This window comes from Carcharhinus amblyrhynchos, chromosome 10, assembly GCF_965287045.1.
Source record: "Carcharhinus amblyrhynchos chromosome 10, sCarAmb.v2.hapA, whole genome shotgun sequence".
Taxonomy (NCBI): Eukaryota; Metazoa; Chordata; class Chondrichthyes; order Carcharhiniformes; family Carcharhinidae; genus Carcharhinus; species Carcharhinus amblyrhynchos.
In genome coordinates, this window is record NC_137333.1 from 97,701,303 (window position 1) to 97,722,822 (window position 21,520).

Consider the following 21,520-nt stretch of genomic DNA (forward strand, 5'->3'; position numbering starts at 1 on the left):
CATGGGACGTGCCTGGGGCAACAGCTTTGGTCTTCCCAGAACTTAGCTGCAGCGCAGAATGAAACATGAATAACCACCAGAGGGAGCTGTTAACATGTGTATTAAATGGCTGGGTGGTAAATTATTAGGGATTTCTGCTCATAAAGTACAAGTGATTAACTTTACTATCATTTTTGATTATAATTGTTTCTTCTTATGATTGCTTTTCTGATTATTAAGTGGCTGAGTTTGCAGTACCCTCATCTCTCAGTCAGGTGAATGTGAATTTTAAGTGTTATTTCAGAAAACATCAAAACTCCCACTTCACCGCAGTGCTGAGAGAGTGCTACATTGGTGGAGGTGCCGTACTTTTGGATGGCCTCATGGGGTAATCCTGCGGCAAATTTTTAAAAATGCCCTGGCTGATATTTATCCCTGATCCAACATCACTAAATCAGGCTGCTTGGTCATTATCTCATTGCTGTTTGTGGGAGCTTTACTTTTTTATTCATTTAGGGGACATGGGCATCGTTGGCTGGGCCAGCATTTATTGCCCATCCCTAATTGTCCAAGGAGACTTGAGAGTCAACCACATTGCGGTGGCTCTGGAGTCACATGTAGGCCAGACCTGATAAGGATGGCAGATTTCCTTCCCTAAAGACATTAGCGAACCAGATGGGTTTTTCCGACAATCGACAATAGTTTCACGGTCATCAGTAGATCCTTAATTCCAGATTTTTTTTATTGAATTCAAATTCCTCCGTCTGCTGTGGCGGGATTCGAACCTGGGTCTCCGGAACATTAGCTGAGTTGCTGGATTAATAGCCTATCACTCGGCGGCATAGCACCGCAACGGATGTCACGGTAGCACGGCGGTTAGCACTGCTGCCTCACAATCCCAGGTTTGATTCCCGGCTTGGGTCACTGCCTGTGCGGAGTCTGCACATTCTCCCCGTGCCTGCGTGGGTTTCCTCCGGGTGCTCCGGTTTCCTCTCACATTCTGAGAGACGTGCTGGTAAGGTGTATTGACCTGAACAGTGCCAGGCTCTGGCGACGATGGGAATTCATTCGCAGTGTTAATGTAAGCCTCACTTGTAACTAATAAATAAACTTTACTTTAGACCACTGCCTCCCCATTTCCTGTGCGTAACATGGCTGGTGTGTTTCCTTCACCATGACAATAGCTGCATTTCAAAGATGTTCTGCTGGTGTTAAAGAGATGTGAGACCTTGAGAAAACGGCGGAGGAAATCTCTTTCCTATTTTGAGCTGTGCATACCGGGGACATTGCAAGTTTGAGCTGCAGCCTGGATTGTGTTTGCCAGAATCAGCTGGAGAGAGGGTGGGAGCAATAAATTCAGAGAGGAGGGCTGGGGTCAGTGAGGATTATGGTTCCCGACCAGCATTGATTAATCAGTGTGAAAAAACACACGCCTGTGAATGTCAATTGGGAACACGCTCTCTCCCGGGTTCACTGCCTTCCTATCCTCACTTCACCCCTCCCTCCATGTAAATTCCCCACAACATATTGTGGGGAGGGGGTGGGGAAGGCAGAATCAGCCTTTTAAAGTTCAAAGTTTATTTATTAGTCACAAGTAAGGCCTACGTTAACACTGCAATGAAGTTACTGTGAAAATCCCCTAGTCACCACACTCTGGCGCCTGTTTGGGTCCACTGAGAGACAATTCAGCTTGGCCAATGCTCCCATCAGCATGTCTTTCAGACTGTGGGAGGAAACCGGACCACCCGGAGGAAACCCACACAGACACAGAGAGAACATGCAAACTCCCTACAGACAGTGACCCAAGCTGGATTCGAACCCAGGTCCCTGGCACTGTGAGACAGCAGTGCTAACCTCTATGCCACCGTGCCACACACAGCAATGCCACTGAATCTCAACAGCTGTCCAAGGCTATTGAATTGGATAATCAGCCATGATTATACTGAATGGTGGAGCAGATTCGAAGGGCCGAATGGCCTGCTCCTGTTCCTATGTTTCTATAGTTATGACCACCTCCCTGACCTTGTCATCTCATATCTCATCATGTCAGTCACAGATCAGGCCATTTCTGATCTCTTCCTTGTAACGCTCTCCACATTCCCAAAACCCCAACCCATTTCCTTCTGTCAATCCCTGGAAAATCATTCTCCCCGGTTTAAGCTGCAGTTTCAAATTCCCAATCCCCAGCTTTGCCTCTCCTTCCATCACAGACTGCAGTCCCAGTTTCAGGTTCTGTCTCATACAAACTGAATCTGTGCCCCCCCCTGCCTACTGTCTGACGCTGCACCACACTTTCCAAAACCTTCAGATGAACTTCTCACCATGTCAGTGCCATCACTAAGATTGCAATTTTCAGCTTTGTAACAACGTCCAACACCCTCCCTCCCTCCACTTTGCTTCCTCCACCTCTCCACCTCTCTCCCTCCAACTCTCCACCTCTCTCCCTCCAACTCTCCATCTCTCTCCCTCCACCCCTCTCTCTCCAATTCTCCACCTCTCTCTCTCCACTTCTCTCCCTCCAGCACCTCCCTCTATCTGTTCACCTCTCTCCCTTTACCCCCTCCCTCCAACTCTCCACCTCTCTTCCTTCAACTCTCCACCTCTCTCCCTCCATCCCTCTCCCTCCAACTCTCTGCGTCTCTTCCTCCACCTCTCCCTTCACCTCTCTCCCTCCACCTCTCCACTCTCTCCCTCCAACTCTCCACCTCGCTCCTTCCACCCCCTCCCTCCAAGTCTCCACCTCTCTCCCTTCACTTCCCTATTTCTCTGCCTCCACCTCCCTCCCTCTCTCTCTTTCCCTCCACCTCTCTACCTTCCTGCCTCCGCCTCTCTCCCTTCGCTTCTAACCCTCCACCTCCCCAATTCCCTCCCTCTACTCCACCTCTCCCTCGCCATCTCCCTCCACCTCTCCGCCTGTCTGTCTGACCTTCCTCCTTTAAATCACTTGGTCATTTGCCTTAATACCTCCCCGTGTGGCGTGGTGTCACACTCTGCCTGGTGACACTCCTGTGAAGAGCCATGGGGCGGGTGTGTTACCGAAAATAAAGGCTCTATATAAATACACGTTGTTGTTCTGACGACGTCTCCATTTGGAGAGCCCATTGAGAGTCTCAGCTTTAATTTACAGGAAGACCGTTCACAAGATTGGCCAAAATCCATACAGCTGCTCCCAGTGAGTGTGGACCAGCAACCAGGGAGGAACAACCACCAGAACTGCCACTGAAAAATGACTCTGCTCGGCTGCATTTAAAGCTCATTTATTAAATATTGACCTTGTTTGGAAAAATGAACAAATTCTGCAGTAGCTGATCCTCAGAGAGATCCTCTGTCAGATTAATGGACACTGAATGATGCTGGAAAAATAATCATTATCCAATTGGGAAAGCCAAAGTGTGGCTGAACTTTATAAATCTCACCCAATCTGCACTGATTGATCTGATCTCATCCAGTGCAGTGAGTGGTCTCAGTGTCCCCGACTTAGGGCAGAGAACAGTGCTGGTGAAATTAGCCACCATCAGATAGCAAGTGACCAATTTTATTCCTTTGCATCTGATTCGAACCAATTAACCTGAGGCTTCCACCGAAAACGACTGCAGTTTCCCCTGACAAGGAGGAACCCGCAATGAGGAGAAACGCGGGAAGGAATGTTAACCTGGAGGGCTTTGACAAAGGGTCATCTGGACTCGAAACATCAGCTCTTCTCTCTCCTTACGGATGCTGCCAGACCTGCTGAGATTTTCCAGCGTTTTCTCTTTTGGTTTCAGATTCCAGCATCCGTCCACCTCTCTTCCTTCAAGTCTCCACATCTCTCCCTCCATTCCTCTCCATCCAACTCTCTACCTCTCTTCCTCCACCTCCCCTTCCACCCCTCCCTCCAACTCTCCATCTCTCTCCTTCCACCCCCTCCCTCCAAGTCTCCACCTCTCTTCCTCCACCTCTCCTTCCACCCCTCCCTCCAACTCTCCATCTCTCTCCTTCCACCCCCTCCCTCCAAGTCTCCACCTCTCTCCCTCCACCTCTCCACTGTCTCCCTCCACCTCTCTCCCTCCACCTCTCCACTCTCTCCCTCCAACTCTCCATCTCTCTCCTTCCGCCCCTCCCTCCAATTCTCCATTTCTCTCCTTCCATCCCCTCCCTCCAAGTCTCCACCTCTCTCCCTTCACCTCTCCACTCTCTCCCTCCAACTCTCTCCTTCCACCTCTCCACTCTCTCCCTCCAACTCTCTCCCTCCACCTCTCCACTCTCTCCCTCCAACTCTCTCCCTCCACCTCTCCACTCTCTCCCTCCAACTCTCCATCTCTCTCCTTCCGCCCCTCCCTCCAACTCTCCATCTCTCTCCTTCCACCCCCTCCCTCCCTCCACCTCCCTATTTCTCTACCTCCACCTCCCTCCCTCCCTCTCTCTCTCTCCCCATCTCTCTACCTTCCCGTCGCCACCTCCCTCCCTTCGCTTCTAACCCTCCACCTCCCCAATTCCCTCCCTCTACTCCACCTCTCTCCCTCGCCATCTCCCTCCACCTCTCCGCCTGTCTGCATGCTTTTACCCAGTCAACCTGATTTATTTTTTAGTTTGCACGTGAGCCGGGAAGAACGAGACTGGGTGATGAAACTTTAGCCTTCCCCTGAATCAAACCTCCCTCCTTCTCCCTGCTGATTACGAGACCCGGCTTCCTCAGTGACTGGGCAGAGGGAACTATTTCTTCAGGCCCCTGCTCCCCCACCCACCCTCCAGCTGCTACTCTGGAGGTGACAGGGCCATTAGATGGGTGTCGAAATGCAGCGAGCTGGGGCCTTGGGCATCTGTCGAGCTCGTGCACACAATGCATTTACCAAGTGAACCATCAGTAGATTTCTGGGACAGATGCTCACTGTTGTGCTTTTGGGTTTCATCCAGATCTGGAAAGGACAGATTTAGTTGAGAAAAAAGAAATGTTTGCAGGACTACGGGGAAAGGAGAGGAGGCTGGCACAAGAGGGGAAGGTGATGGCCTCGTGGTATTATCACTAGGCTGTTATAGTAACTCGGACTCCTGAAGTGTCACTTGGCTAGATGACTGTTGTGGGACAGATTGATGCCAACAGTACGGAATATGGCCTAGTGGTATTATCGCTAGACTATTTATCCAGAAACTCTGCCAATGTTCTGGGGACCAGGGTTCGAATCCCATCACAGCAGATGGTGGAATTTGAATTCAATAGTTAAAAAAAATCTGGAATTAAGAAGCTACTGATGAGCATGAAACCATTGTGGGTCGTTGGAAAAACCCATCTGGTTCACTAATATTCTTTAGGGAAGGAAATCTGCCGTCTTTACCTGGTCTGACCTACATGTGATTCCAGAGCCACAGCAATGTGGTTCTGATTTGGCCTCCACAGCTGGCCAGCCAACAATCCCTGTGTCAAAGATCGAAGAACAGCATAGCACAGGAAACAGGCCCTTCAAGCCCATGCCGCCCGTTTTAACACTGAGTGCCTTATTCAAGTCTTTCTTCGACCGGCAACGCTTTTGTCTAGCTCTAGTGGAACTCCACAATAAAGGGGTGCAAAATATAGGGAATTATATGTGCGTCAGATTAAGGGAGATCCAATTTAGGGACAATTTATTAACACCGATCAGCCTAAAAAAGCACATTTTTGGGGTGTGGGAAGAAACAGGAGCACCCAGAGAAAACCCACGCAAGCACAGGGAGAATGTGCAAACTCCCACAGACAATGATCCAAGCCAGAGATCCAACCCGGGTCCCTGTAACTGCCCAGCAGACAGTGATAGTCACTGAGCTGTCATGTTGCCCGTGTCCGATGTATGAATGAAAAAAAATGGGCAGCTCTTTCAAACTGTTGGCACAGGCACGATGAGCCATATCATCTCTCTCTCTCTCTGCTGCAATTCTATGATATCATTCACCCATTCATATTAAGTGTCATTAGAGAGAAAGCATGAACCATGAACGGCTCTTCCTTCCATGGCTCTCGTACAATGATATAATCCACACAGTTGTCAGATGGAATCCATCCCACCGGGGACACTGGCCCTCGCGGCAATAATCATTAATCCTATGCGTGCCCCGGCATCTCTCTTTTCAAATTCCCAACCTTATTTACAAAACCCTGCACAGCCTCTGAAATAAGTCAGCAGGGGCCAATATCTCTTCACCAGATTTCTTTTTACTTCCAAGCTCTATTACAGTTCATAGAGTGTTACAAGCTCTGAGTCAGCGTTCGAAGTGCCAGGAGACCTGACGCTCCCAGTTATATATACAACAAAGATTCCCCGATCGGGCAGACAATGATGATCTCAATCAGGGACTGCACATTGCCTTCCTATATCGCTTAGTCGCTACACTCCAGTGCCTGTTCGGATACACTGAGGGCCAATTTAGCATGGCCAATGCATCTAACCGGCATGTCTTTTGGGCTTTGGGAAAAAACCGGAGGAAACACATGTAGAAACAGGGAAAATGTGCAAACTCCGCACGGACAGTGACCCAAGCCAGGAATCGAACCTGGGTCCCTGGCACTGTGAGGCAGCAGTGCTAACAACTGTGCCACTGTGCTGCCCCCAGTAGGATTATGGCTGATCCAATTCTTCAAGTCCACTTTCCTGCCCTTTCCCCGTAACCCTTGATTCCTTCACGGATCAAAAATCTATCCATCCCAGCCTTAAATATACACAACGACTCTGCCCCCACAGCTTTCTGTGGCAAGGAGTTCCTCCATGCCAACCAGTTTTTACCATTAAGCTGGTCCCAATTGCTTGCGTTTGGCCCATATCCCTCTATACCAATCTTACTCATGTAACTGTCTAAATGCTTTTTAAAAGACAAAATTTTGTTTAATATTCACGTGTTTAATTGTCCCATAGATGCTATGTCAATGCAAGTTGTTGTTGTGATGGGACTGTCCATCTTCCTTTTAATTACTTTCTGTCCTTTTATTTACTGCGATGGTATTTTTTTCACTCTGTGATCCGGCTCGCTGATTCTGGCCTCCCGGTTGCCATGACATCTTTCGTCCAGCTGAGAACTCTGGGTAGATATATGGAAGTTCTGCTGCTTCATATTTCCTGTGGAAAGGGCCTCCTCCCTCTCATTTGAGGTTTTCCTCCCAGCGCGACGAACCTGAGGGGCTATGTTCAGGAAGCGGCTGGTAATCGCTCACCTAACAGATCTCAGCGGGGAAGGTAGAGTGTCATGGCAACCCATCTGGAATGTGGTAAACAACCACAGACTGGTCTGGGCCACAGGAGCTATAAACCTTCACAGTAATTAAGAGGAGAGCAGATCGCGAGCGGCCCCGCGTTCCATGACAGTAACAGCTCGCAACGGTTTGGAGTAAAGGAAACTCCTAGCTTTTTGACACCACCATTTCGACGGATATCACCAGATTCTGATTGTGTCAACCTCAATCCCTGTATAAAGTGAAGTGAATTCAGAGACTGTGTCCCCACTACCCTCTCCGCAGGGACACTATTTGGGCAGGTGAAAAAGAAAGACTTGCCTTTTGATCATGACTTCAATGACCTGAAGGCATCTCAAAGCATTTTACGACCAATTAACTCTTGTCATAGAATCATAGAATCCCTACAGTGCAGAAGGAGGCCATTCAGCCCATCGAGCCTGCACCAAACACAATCCCACCCAGCCCCTATCCCCATAATCCCATGCTTTTACACCAGCTAATCCCCCTGACACTGTGGGGCAATTCAGTATGGCCAATCCACCTAACCCGCACATCTTTGGACTGTGGGAGGAAAGCGGAGCACCCGGAGGAAACCCATGCAGACACGGGGAGCATGTGCAAACTCCACACAGATAGTGACCCAAGCCGGGAATCGAATCTGAGTCCCTGGCAGTGTGAGGCAGCAGTGCGAACCACTGTGCCACCATGCCACCCCATGTAAGAAACATGGCCAATTTGAGCACAGCAAGGTCCCAGAAACCCCCAATGTAATGATGATCATAGAATCCCTACTGTGCAGAAAGAGGCCATTTGGCCCATCGAGTCTCGTTGACAACAATCCCACCCAGACCCTATTCACATAACCCCATGTATTTACACTGTTAATCCCTGACTCTAAGGGGCAATTTAGCATGGGCAATCAACCTAACCCGCATATCTTTGGACTGTGGGGGGAAACTGGAGCACCTGGAGGAAACCCATGCAGACACGGGAAGAATGTGCAAAGAGTACACAGACAGTGACCCAAGCTGGGATCCAAACCCAGGTCACTGGCGCTGTGAGACAGTGGTGCTAACCACAGATAATGTAATTTATGACACTGCTTAAGCGATAAATATTAACCAGAGCGCCTTTCGAGCTCTGAAATGAGAACAGAAAATGCTGGAAATGCTCAGCAGGGCATGTGGCAGCTGTGGAGAGAGAAACGGAGTTAGCGCTTCTCGTCAACGACCTTACATATTGCACTACGCCTTAGTCAGTACCACTGGTGATCGCCTCAAAGTATTGAACGGGGACACGATTTCACATCTCATCCAAAGGGAAGCAAGACCCCTACAACACCATCTCCTTCGTCCACCCCACCCCGCCATTAGTATTTCACTGGACTGCCAGCCTGAACTTGGTCCCTGGAGTGCAAATATAAAACCACTGGCCGCAAATTTACCATCCCACCTATCATGGGAATCGGAGTGGAGTATAATCGATTGGTCCGTGGAGAGGGATTTTATGGTTTCAGGACAAGTGAGGCTATAAAATCAGACACCCCCCGCCCCCGACCTCTCCCCACCCCTCCATCCCGCACTTCCCCACCCCTCTCCCCCCCCCAGCCACTGTCTTCCAATACCAGGGCATGAGTCCCACCCACTGAATGACATTTGGAAACTACTTTGTGTTGAATTCTTATTGCCAACAATATATTCATGATCGACAAAGCTGATGGCAACTGCTTAACCTCCTTGGCAAATGGCCCATCCCGCCAGGAGTCAGAGGGTGATGACAGACGGGAGGTGGAACTGTTTGTCTCCAGGTCCATTCTTGGTGCCATAAAGGAACAGCGAGTGAGTGGTGTGGTGGCTTCGGCCCTTGCCTGCAGCTGGGATCCTCCATTCCTGCTGCACTGAACGGAGATTTGGCTGAGCGCCAAGTTCTTCATCCTCATTAGCAGTGGCGGTGGAGAAGGCAGGAGAATTGAGTCCAAAGATGCTACCGAGGTCCCAAAAGATTTGTTTCTCGCTTTTGTCAGACTCCTATTTATTGACTACAGCTCAGCTTTCAACACTGTTATTCCCACAAATCTCATCTCCAAATTCCGTGGCCTGGGCCTTGGCATCTCCCTCTGTGATTGGATCCTGAATTTCCGAACCCACAGACCACAATCAGTAAAGATAGGCAACAATTCCTCCTCCACGATCATCCTCAACACCAATGCCCCACAAGGCTGTGTTCTCAGCCCCCTACTACACACCTTATACACCTATGACTGTGTGGCCAAATTCCCCTCCAATTCGATTTTTAAGTTTGCTGACGACACCACCGTATTGGGACGGATCTCAAACAATGACAAGACAGAGTACAGGAAGGAAATAGAGAATCTAGTGAACTGGTGCAACAGCAATAATCTCTCCCTCAATGTCAACAAAGCGAAGACGATTGCCATTGACTTCAGGAAGTGTAAAGGAGAACGTGCCCCTGTCTACATCAATGGGGATGAAGTAGAAAGAATCAAGAACTTCAAATTTTTAGGTGTCCAGATCGCCAACAACCTGCCCTGGTCCCCCCATGCCAACACTACAGTTAAGAAAGCCCACCAACGCCTCTATTTTGTCAGAAGATGAAGGAAATTTCGCACATCAGGTACGACTCTCACCAACTTTTACAGATGAACCATAGAAAGCATTCTTTCTGGTTGTATCACAGCTTGGTGTGGCTGCTGCTCTGCCCAAGACTGCGAGGAACTACAAAAGGTTGTGAATGTAGCCCAATCCATCTCGCAAACCAGCCTCCCATCAATTGACTCTATCTACACTCCCCGCTGCCTCAGCAAAGCAGCCACTATAATTAAGAACCCCACGCATACCCGACATTCTCTCTTCCACCTTCTTCTTTTGGGAAAAAATGCAAAAGTCTGAGGTCACATACCAATCAACTCAAGAACAGCTTCTTCCCTGCTGCCATCAGATGTTTGAATGGACTTACCTTGCATTAAGCTGATCTTTCTCTACACCTTAGCTATGACCATAATAGTAAATTCTGCACCCTCTCGTTTCTTTCTCTATGAATGGTATGTTTTTTCTGTATAGCATACAAGAAACAATACTTTTCACTGTATGTTAATACATGTGACAATATTCAATGAAATCAAAATGTTGCACTCCTCAAATGTCCCGGTTTCATGACAGCTATAGCGCCTCCCTCTGTAAGTCTCACCGTAAGTGTAGGATTCCTCACCATTTTCCCAGCTAAAGATTAGATAACGCCATTGACCTACACATTTGTTATGATCCAGAATTCATCAACTGAGAGGCTGGTACAAGCAGAAAACATTCAAAAAGAAATTAGTTAAATGCTTGGAGGTGTGTTTTTTTAACCACAACTGTAGGGAAAGAACAAGAGAGTGAAGCCAATCAGATAAGTCTGCCAAGGAACAGCACAGGAATGATGGGCCAAATAACCACCTTTTATCCCAAATCATACCATGCAGTATAGTATGTACATAAGGTGCATTGAATCTGTTTCTTAACTTATTCCATAGAAATCTCCTGGATGGTCATTCTGACTAATGTGTCTTCAAGTTCTTCCCTGTGTTGCATAATGACTAGATAGGCCACCTATCCTTTCCATAGATAGATTGGCACCAGACACAGGGACAGATAGCAGGAGGGAGTTGAAACATATCACAGCTGATCCAGTAAACAGGTCAGTTGAACAAACCTGCTGGGGGTTCTCCTTGTTTGCTGCTTAGCTTTGCTGTAGACATATTTATTAACGCCATTTAAACCAGTGTTAAGGGCCAGGTCAGAAACTCCAAGGCATTTTAGGAAATTAGCCTAGACCCCAACCTTTACATTTAAATTTGGCATTAGGGTGAGTATAAGGTGTTTCACTCTGGGTATGATTCCAGTGACCCACTAGGAAGCTTTTATCAAAACAAACTTTATTTAAGAACATAGTTAGAATAATAACGAAAAGAATTAACACAACTTTTACCAATTAAAATAATTAAACATGACAAAGTATAATTTTTAACAGCTAGCTATCTCTGTTGTTTCAGTTTAGCAATACCCCCACAGACATGAATCCCTTCCTCAGAACCGGTTAGCGCAGAAACCAGAGATGCTTATGTAGGTAATAGATTTCCAGCCTTTTGACACTTCTGAAGAGTGATCTGGACAGACATTGGTCTTCTCATTGTCATGCAACAACTTCCAGAGAAAGTTCAATTCCTCAAATAGTAGAATCTCAGAGAAAAAAGATTTATTTCTTCATAGATTCTGATCTCCAGGCCTCAGAGATCTCTCCCCAAAGTCAGACTAAGCTTGAGCCCTCTGTGTAAACCTAGCTGTACCCAGTCATATGACCTTACCTGTCAATCAACCTAATCAAGCCCCACTCTGAAATATCCCGGGGGAAAACACAAAACAGCAGAACTCTGCATTAATTCAGACCAAAACAAACACTGCATCAATTAAGATCAATTATGTTGCTGCAGTAACAACATGATGCTGCTGGATCCAGACAGAACGGCTCTGATAATAAAAGCAAACATCTACAACCGATCCTGTATAAAAAAATGACAAATACATTTCTTTAAGATACAGTATTGTCACACCAGTACCCTCTAAGGGGCAAGCAGAGGAGTGAAACCCTGGAGGAATATCACCTTGCCAAAAAAGAATTGGGTATTAAGCTCCCTAACAACTAATGAAGAAAATGCACCATCCATTGTTCCATTCTCAATTCTTTCTCGAGACGTGGATATTGCTGGCAACTTATTCCCCAACCTGAAACCAAAGTAATTTGCTAGGTAATTCTAGAATAGAGGGTAGTTCTAAGGCACACTGCTTGTCCATACGTAGAGACTTTGAATTGGGATTTGGTGGAATCTCACATGATTGTTTCATATAATAAAATGGTTAGAAATTGCTCAGTCCCGCGATGCTTTAGGCTTTGATACGTCAAAGCACAATTAAGCTGACACTCTTGTCAAGCTGTTTGCTAAAAGCACAGGATATCTGATCCCTCTTAGCTAGCTCTCATAGTTAAATCGGGAATCAGTTAGGCAGGATAAGGAATGGAACAAAGGAAGAACAGGATGCAAACAAGTTGCTCTCTTTTGCTTTGAGAACAAATTCATCCTGAATCTCTTGTCCACAAGAATGCCTGTCACGCTGTAATCTATTATAAATTACAAACTTTTCAGAGGATTAGACCGGAAAGATCTAAAGCTTTTCTGAACAGGATGTAGAGTGGTTTAGCATTGGGAAGAAGAGCAATTGTCTCTATTTGAGGGAAGGAAAGATATGATTTTATTCCTCTGCATGTCCACTGATATTCTGCATATCTGGACTTGGTCTCAATTCCCAGCTGGGGTCACGGTCTGTGTGGAATCTGCACATTCTCCGTGAGTTTCCTCGGGGATTTTCACAGTAACTTCGTGCAGTGTTGATGTAAGTCTATTTCTCTCACTAATAAATAAACTTAAAACAGCCCTGGTCATCTGTGACTATAGCGACTTTACCTTTTATCTCGTTTCTATATAACTTGAGAGGTACCACGGGGAGTAAGGAGAGGAGGCAATGGCATCTCCAAGAATTACAGCAGGGGCATAGGCATTGCAATTATTCTCAACAACCTTTGAGTGCTGAAAGGAATGTCATGATGTGGAGATGCCAGCGTTGGACTGGGGTGGGCACGGTAAGAAGTCTCACAACACCAGGTTAAAGTCCAACAGGTTTATTTGGTATCACGAGCTTTCGGAGCAATCAGCCAGCGTTCCCCTTCATTGTGAGCTGTTTAGTTGTTGGTGCTGTATTAGATTCCGGATTCAGTTGTGCTGCTCCTACGAGCGAGGCTCCCTGGCCAGGCTCCTGCCAACCTGGCCGGGCTAGCAGATGGTGTCTGCAACCTGTGAAGGCCGTACCACAGCACAGCAAGGCACTACAGGGAAACGTATAGAAACAAGGACCAGGAGGAGGCCATTCAGCCCTTCGAGCCTGCTTTGCCATTCATTTTGATCATGGCTGATCATCAGAATTCAATATCCTGATCCCCCCCCCCCCGCCCTGCTTCCTCCCTCATATCCCTTCATCTCTTTAGCCTTAGAGCTATCTAATTTCTTCTTGAAATCACATAATGTTTTGGCCTCAACTACATTCTTGTTGTAATGAATTCCACACACCACCCACCCTCTGGATGAAGCGATTTCTCCTCCCCTCAGTTCTAAAAGGTTTACCCTTTATCCTCAAACTGCGACCCCTAGCTCTGGACTTCCCCCGCCATCAGGAACATTCTTTCTTAATCAACGCTGTCTAAAGGGAGTGAGGAACATTTTGGAAGAAAATCAAAAACCCTTAGCAAGCGCAATGTTCCACTTCTTCAATAAACGTGAATGTGCGTATAAAAAAGAGATTTTTAACCAATTCAAAATCATTTTCGGGCAAAAACAAGACTTCAGATGCAGGGGGGGATATTCCTGATGGTGAGGGAGTCCAGGACTAGGAGTCACAGTCTGAGGATTCAGGGTAGACCATTTAGGACAGAGATGAGGAGACATTTCTTCACCCAAAGAGTGGTGAGCCTGTGGAATTCATTACCACAGGAAGTATTTGATGCCAAAACATTGAATGTATTCAAGAGGCAGCTGGGTATGGGATCAAAAATTATGAGGAAAAAGTAAGGATTAGGCTATTGAAGTGGGCGATCAGCCATGATTGTAAATAAATGGCGGAACCGGCTCGAAGGGCCAAATGGCCTCCTCCTGCTCCTATCTATATTTCTATGTTGAAACCTTGCATCTGAAATTGGCTGCATTCAGTGAAAAGTGAATCAGTGTGGGGTTACGGGAATAGGGCCTGGGTGGGGTTGTGGTCAGTACAGACTCGATGGGCCAGATGGCCTCCTTCTGTGCTGTAGGGATTCTATGATAAAACATGAGATTTTACAGGGAGAACACGGTATTACAGTTCTGCAGCTCCTTGCTGCAGCTAAGGTTCAGTCTTCTCACACTGAGGAAGGCAATTTTATCCAAGTTTGCAGTTTGCTGGCATCACTCTTTCGGCTTTGGCTAGCTGTTGCTGTAATTGACACCACAAAGTGAGCAGCACGAGGGTTCAACGCCAAGAATGCAAGTCATTAAACAGAGATGAAAAGATTAGAAAAGAAGGGATTAGATAAATCAGTGAAGGGGTGATTATATATTGTCAAGTCTATTTTCTTTAAAAGCAGATTATCAGGCCATTCAACTCAGTGGGTGTTTGGCAGCGCGTAACCCCATTATATTCCGGGGATTATGTATGTTACTTGCCGCATTACAGAAATCGGCAAATGCAAACTTTCCTTTAATAACCGTGCATTTGGATTCGGATACCAGGAAGATCCCATTCCCATTGTATAGTGAAGGAACAAGCCTCTGGCTCAAATCACCAAGTAATAGCTCACTGTTAAAATAGAGAAGGACAAACAGTGAGTGGAATCGGCTGCCGTTGGTGGTGGTAGAGGCGAACTCGCTGGGGTCTTTCAAAAGACTTCTGGATGAGTACATGGGATTTAATGGGATTGGGAGTTACAGATAGTTCTACGGCCTGGTAGGTATGGATATGATCGGTGCAACTTGTGGGCCGAAGGGCCTGTTTGTGCTGTAGTGTTCCACGTTTTAAACCATCTCCTCCCTCTACTCCTGATTGCTCCACAGTTAGACTTTTGGGAGGTGAGCAAGAGAGAATGATCTGTTCAGGATAAAGTTGGACTGGATGCAAACCCCTGCAGTTAAATAGAATGTCAACACTCACTGTTGAGACTCCCATGTTAAAGTTAAAGTTTTATTTATTAGTCACAAGTAAGGCTTACATTAACACAGCAATGAAGTTACTGTGAAATTCCCTTAGTCACCACACTCTGGTGCCTGTTCCGGTCCATGCACCCTAACCAGCATGTCTTTCCTACTATAGAAGGAAACCGGAGCATCCCGGAGGAAACCCACACAGACACGGGGAGAACATGCAAACATAGACAGTTACCCAACCCGGTAATCGAATCCGGGTCCCTGGCGCTGAGAAGCAGCAGGGCTAACCTCTGCACCACCATGGCGCACGTGAAGAACAGCTACCTGAATACATCATGGTGGCACAGTGGTTTGCACTGTTGCCTCACAGTGCCGCGGACCCGGATTCGATTCCTGGTTTGAGTCATTGTCTGTGTGGAGTCGGCAGGTTCTCCCCGTGCCTGCGTGAGTTTCCTCTGGATGCTCCAGTTTCCTCCCACAGTTGGAAGATGTGCAGGTTAGGTGGATTGGCTATGCTAAATTGCCCCTTAATGTCCAAAGTATATAGGTTAAGTGGATTCGCCATGGTAAATATGGGGGGTTAAGGGAATTGGGAGGGGTGGTATCTGGCTCTTTCGGAGAGTCGGTGCAGACTCGATGGGCAGAGTGGTCTCTTCCTGCACTTTACAGTGAAGTCAACCTTTCACTGGAAAAGGAAAACAGCCTCTCATTGGAAAAGAGGCTGCATAATTTATTTAAATATATTATAATATTCATTTGCATGTGCCTAGTGAGCTCAGTTATCCAGGCTCACTTGCCTTTACAGCCTTGCTGAGAGAGGTTGGCTCCAGTCCACAAAACATCTGCTTCCTATGAACGGGGAACAATCGTGTTGGCTTTACGCAAGGAACTGGAGGCCATTGAGGCCCCCTGGGGAGGCCAAAGCCAAGGGGATGCCCCTTAAGGCAGGAGGCGAGGCCTATGGGGGAGTGAGAGATGATGCACACTCTGCAACGAGATCGGGGGTGGGCACTGCCACTCTGCAGTTGTGATTGGATCGGGGAGGGGGGATCTGATTAGTCTGGACAGCCGCGGGGGTGCATAGGGAGCACAGGCGGCAGGGGTTAGATGCCCATGGGTTGTGAGTTACGACTGCCTGCAGTAGCAGGGGCCTGATAGCTCACTGTCAGGCCCCTGCAGTTGCTATTGAGCATGTGCTAGATCAGAGGTCTGCACGTGCACAGTAGCTCTCTGTATAGGCCAGCTGGCAAATTAAGTCCAGCCCACTGCCTACAGCAGCTAGAAACAATCTAGAACACTTTTTCAATGATTAAGTGCATAAAATTAGGTGTGAAAACTCATCCAACAAATGCATCAGAAAGAAACTCTCCCATTCTCCTGGAATCATTCTCATAAAATTCTGCCCAAGCTGTTTTCATGGGAGCAGGGAAGACTGAGGGGCGACCTGATCGAGCTGTGTAAGATTGTCAGGGACATGGACAGAGTGGATAGTGAGTGGATGCCCCCCTCAGTTGAAGGTCAGTCATCAGAGGACAAAGTGCAAGGTGAGGGACAGGAGGTTTTGGGGGAATTTGAGGAAAAACCTTTTTAGCTAGAGGGTGGTGATGGTCTGGGGAATGCGTTGCCTGGGAGAATGGTGGAGGCAAGTTGTTTCACATCCTTTAAAAAAGAATCTGGATCAGCACTTGGCACACCATAACATTCAGGGATATGGGCCAAATGTTGCTAAATGGGGTTAGGCAAGTAGTTCTCATGTGTCGGTGAAGACTCGATGGGCTAAAGGGTTTCTTCTGCATTGTATGATTCTGTGATTCTCCACATCTAACCCATCGAAATTTCTCATGATATTAGAGATTTGTCTTAGGTCACCTTCTCTTGTCCTGAGAGAATAAAAAAGTCCAGAATATTCAATCTTTCCTGATAGGTGTGATCTCTTAGATTTGCTCTCAGCCTTGTAAAAGACTTTTGCATTTTCACCAGTTCCTTTATCTTGGCTTTTAAGATGGAGATCAGAGCTAGTCAAGGTGCACTAAATATGGTCAAACCTCGTTTGAAAGTTCGCCAATGATTTTAGTCATTGCTTCCAGGTTTCTGTTGAAGCTACAGTCAGTTCATAGGAAAACATTTGTGGAATTTCTATACCACTATATCTCTGGCTTAAACTAGCTAAATTTTATTACACTTTGCACATTTGAATGTCAAGTTAAAATAAAAATATTTGTTGCTCTTGAACTGAATGGCTTGCTGGGCCATTCCAGAGGGCAGCCAAGAGTCAAGGACGTTGCTGTGGATCTGGAGTCACACATAGGCCAAACTGGGTAAAGATGGCAGATTTCCTTCCCTGGAGGATGTTAGTGAATCCTATAGGTTTCTATAACAATGGGTCATCATTAGACTTTTATGTTGGAGATCATTGACCTCACCCACATTTGGGATTCTCCAGTCCCGCTGCAGTGAATGGTGTTTTGGCTGAGTGCTAAATTCTCCATTCTCACTTGCAGCGGGGTGGAACAAATGAGATCGGACAATCCTGCCCTTAATTCCAGATTTTTACTGAAGTTCACCATCTACCGTGGTGGGATTCGAATCTGGGTCCGCAGAGCATTACCCTGCATCTCTGAGGTTACAAGTCCAGTGACAATATCACTACGCCACCAGTTCCCAAATCTCAAACAGTTGATGTTTCTACATAATATTCTTTGCGAAACACATCTTTACTCTTATTTATAATTGAGCCACATGTAGAAATGAGACAGGAATTACCAACAAACCCAAATGTTCTTAGTCAGACTTCTCAAGATAGGTTTTCCTTACCCTAACACCAAACCTAGCCCGATAGACAAGTCCTGCTCTGAATTTTGATTTGATCTATTATTGTCACATGTATTAACATACAGTGAAAAGTATTGTTTCTTGCGTGCTACACTGACAAAGCATACTGTTCATAGAGAAGGAAATGAGAGAGCACAGAACGTAGTGTTACAGTCACAGCTAAGGTGTAGAGAAAGATCAACTTACTGCATTCAAAAGTCTGACAGCAGCAGGGAAGAAATTGTTCTTGAGTCAGTTGGTACGTGACCTCAGACTTTTTCCTGAAGTTGGGAGGGAGAATATCTGGGGTGTGCGAGGCCCTTAATTATGCTGGCTGCTTTGCCGAGGCAGGGGGAAGTGTAGACAGAGTCAACGGATGGCAGGCTGGTTTGCGTGATGGAATGGTTCATGATTTTTTGCAGTTCCTGGGCAGAGTAGGAGCCATATCAAGCTGTGATACAACCAGAAAGAATGCTTTCTGTGGTCTACCTGTAAAAGTTGGTGAGAGTCATAGCTGACATGCCAAATTTCCTTAGTGTTGCTGAGTAAGTAGAAATTTGCAGTCAGCCCGAGTGAGACAGCAACTTTGAAATAGTTCATGCAGATATTGAACAGAGGGCTCAATTAGTGGAGTTCCATGAAGTAGGTCTCTTTCAAGGTCTTTCCCTTTCTCTTTTGGAACAGAAGCGTGGGCTAGATCTTATCCTCAGCATGATATGAGCATTTTACCAGTGCTGAGCTGTATCTTTCCCCCATTATTGCAGTTAGGTCAAAAAGGTAGCTAACTGAGTCAAAATCTTGAAAGTGTTCTTCAACATGCAGCCTCTCCTTTTGTGTGATTCTTTGTATGGTTTGCTTCAGTTAAAGGACTTCATTTTAAGATATTTCTGCCTGTGTAACTAACTATGCTGAGCTTCCAAGCTAACTTGGCCACATTTTTTAACTCAGTAGGCATTCTGGAATTAGCTTAGAAATTGACTGCATTGTTTGAAAGTACAATGCAAGATAAACAGGCTTTCTCACAAGCCAAAACAGAAGCTTTCATGGCCACACAGCTGCCAATTGTTTCTGAAAGTTAGGGACACAGTTTGTACCAGCACTTTCAATAACATCGATTATGAATAACATACATTGTGCATTTCAATGAGTGGTTTCAGTTCAGTTTTTGAATTGAGAGTATTTGAGATTGTCACAGGGGGCTGCCAGTGAAAAAGCAAAGTCAACTTTTCTCTTTCGTTTCATTTCTGCAGAGTTAATTTTAAGTTTTATTCAAAGAAGAAAACCATTTTTAAAAATCGTACCGAACACTGCCTATGTCTATTCTGAGGAATGAATGGACCCTACACCTTTTAAAGGCAATCTGCTTAATGGGGGTACTTTTCTTACACAGCAAACTCTGCAACACATACAAAAAAAATCAGTGGTGTTTGGCAAGTGCTATTACAGTGTTTTCCAAATTCATAGAATCATCGAATCCCTACAGTACAGAAGGAGGCCATTCGGTCCATCGAGCTTGTAGTGATAGCAATCGCATCCAGGCCTATCCCCGTAACCCCATGTATTTACCCCACTAACTCCCCAACATCAAATTTAGCATGGCCAATCAGCCTAACCTGCGCACCTTTGGAGCATGGGGGAAAATTGGATCATCCGGAGGAAACCCACGCAGACACATGGAGAACGTGCAAAGTCCACATAGTTGCCCAGGGCCAGAATCAAACCCAGGTGTCTGGTGCTAAGAGGCCACAGTGCCAATCATTGTGCCACCATGCTGCCCAAACTGAGTTATAGATTAATAAACCACAGGAGGCCACCAATCAGTCAACTGAGTCTGTGCATGACAGATCTCACACTCCTGCTCTTAACCCCATATCCCTGCGATATTCTGTTGTCATTTCCCAGTTCCCTTTTGAAAACCAAGACTGAATCTGTATCCACCATCCCAGTGCTTCCCAAATAATGATCATTGCTTACATAGAAAGAATGCATAGAATCCCTACAGTGCAGAAGGAGGCCATTTGGCCCATCAATCCCATCCAGGTCCTATCCCCATAACCCCACGTATTTACCTTGCTAATCCCTTTGACACTAAGAGGCAATTTAGTACGGCCAAACAACCTAACCTGTACATCTTTGGACCGTGGGAGGAAACCGGAGCACTTGGAGGAAACCTACACAGACACGGGGAGAATGCACAAACTCCACACAGACAGGGCCAGACTTTTTATTGAATTCAAATTTCGCCATCTGCTGTGGTGGGATTTGAATGTGGGTCTCCAGGGCATTACCCTGACTCTCTGGATTACTAATCCAGTGACAATAATTAAAAACGTTTTCTTCATTTCGACCCTGACCCCTTTGCCATTCATCTTAAAATTGTGCCCTTTGGCTATCGACCTTTAGCCATCGGAAATGCTTTCCTTACTTGACCGAAAACCCTCATGACTTTTAAGCATCTCCATCAAATATCCCTTGGCTTTCCCTGTTCCAAAGGAAACATGAAACCAGTGATGGGCAAATTGCAAGTTCTGAGTGCGGCCTACAAGACATTTTCTATTTTAAGCTCATTTGCTGTAGTTTTCCATATTACCTTGCTGTCCGCAATACAAATACTCCAAAATGGCAGATACGTCTGTTTGCAATATTATGGCTCACTGCGCAGAGTTAAGGTTAGGGTCTGTCACCTTGCAACCACCACTGTCACAGTCCTGAATTTATTGCCCCCTCGGATTGAAGCAGTAATCCTTTCTTGTTGATTTGGCCTGATTCACTAACACCTACTCTGAGGCGTAAAAGGTAGGTGTAAATATTTATTTGGATTTTACCATTTTACTCCAGTTCTTTCCCTGTGATTAAAGCATTTTCTGTTACTTAAAAAGTTTATTTATTAGTGTCACAAGTAAGCTTACATTAACACTGCAATGAAATTACGGTGAAAATCCTCTAGTCGCCATGCTCCAGCACCTGTTCAGGTACACCGAGGGAGAATTTAGCATGGCCAGTGCACCTAACCAGCACGTCTTGCGGACGGTGGGAAGAAACCGGAGCATCCGGAGGAAACCCACACGGACATGGGAAGAATGTGCAGACTCCACACCCTAGCCGGGAATTGAACCCGGCTCCCTGGCGCTGTGAGGCAGCAATGCTAACCACTGTGCCGCCTCATTATGAAATACTTGGTGCATATTTAATCTTATTGAGGGGGGTCCTGGTTGGTGAACAAGCCCCATTTTGATCTTATGGCCCGCCGAGGTGATGGAGGGCCACACGTGCGGCCTACTCACTAGCCTAGGTGGTCCATCACTGCAATGAACTGTTTCAAACACATGGATGGAATATAAAACCAAAGGAAAAGATACTGAAAAATCTCAGCAGGTCATCTGTAAGGAGAGAAAAGAGCTGATGTTTTGTATCCAGGTGACCCTTTGTCAAAGGAAAGGGATCGACTTTATCTTCCCTCTCTTGCTGAATACAAGTGTAATAAAATCACCTACCTGTTGTATATTTCTTTAAATTAATGACACCGGCAAAGTGTAAAAATTTTGAAGCTATTTTATTTGCACGTTACAGGCCATTTGTGGTCAATTCAGACAATTTAGCACAATTCCTCATCAGGCTGTGCTCACCACAACACATATTAAAGTAATAACAGTAAGTCTCAGTCTTAACAATCTCAGCAATAAATATTTCTTTTGTCAATTGAAATGCGACCATCACACGAGTTACATCCTTTGATGTAGAGATGCCAGCATTGGACTGGTATGGGCACAGTA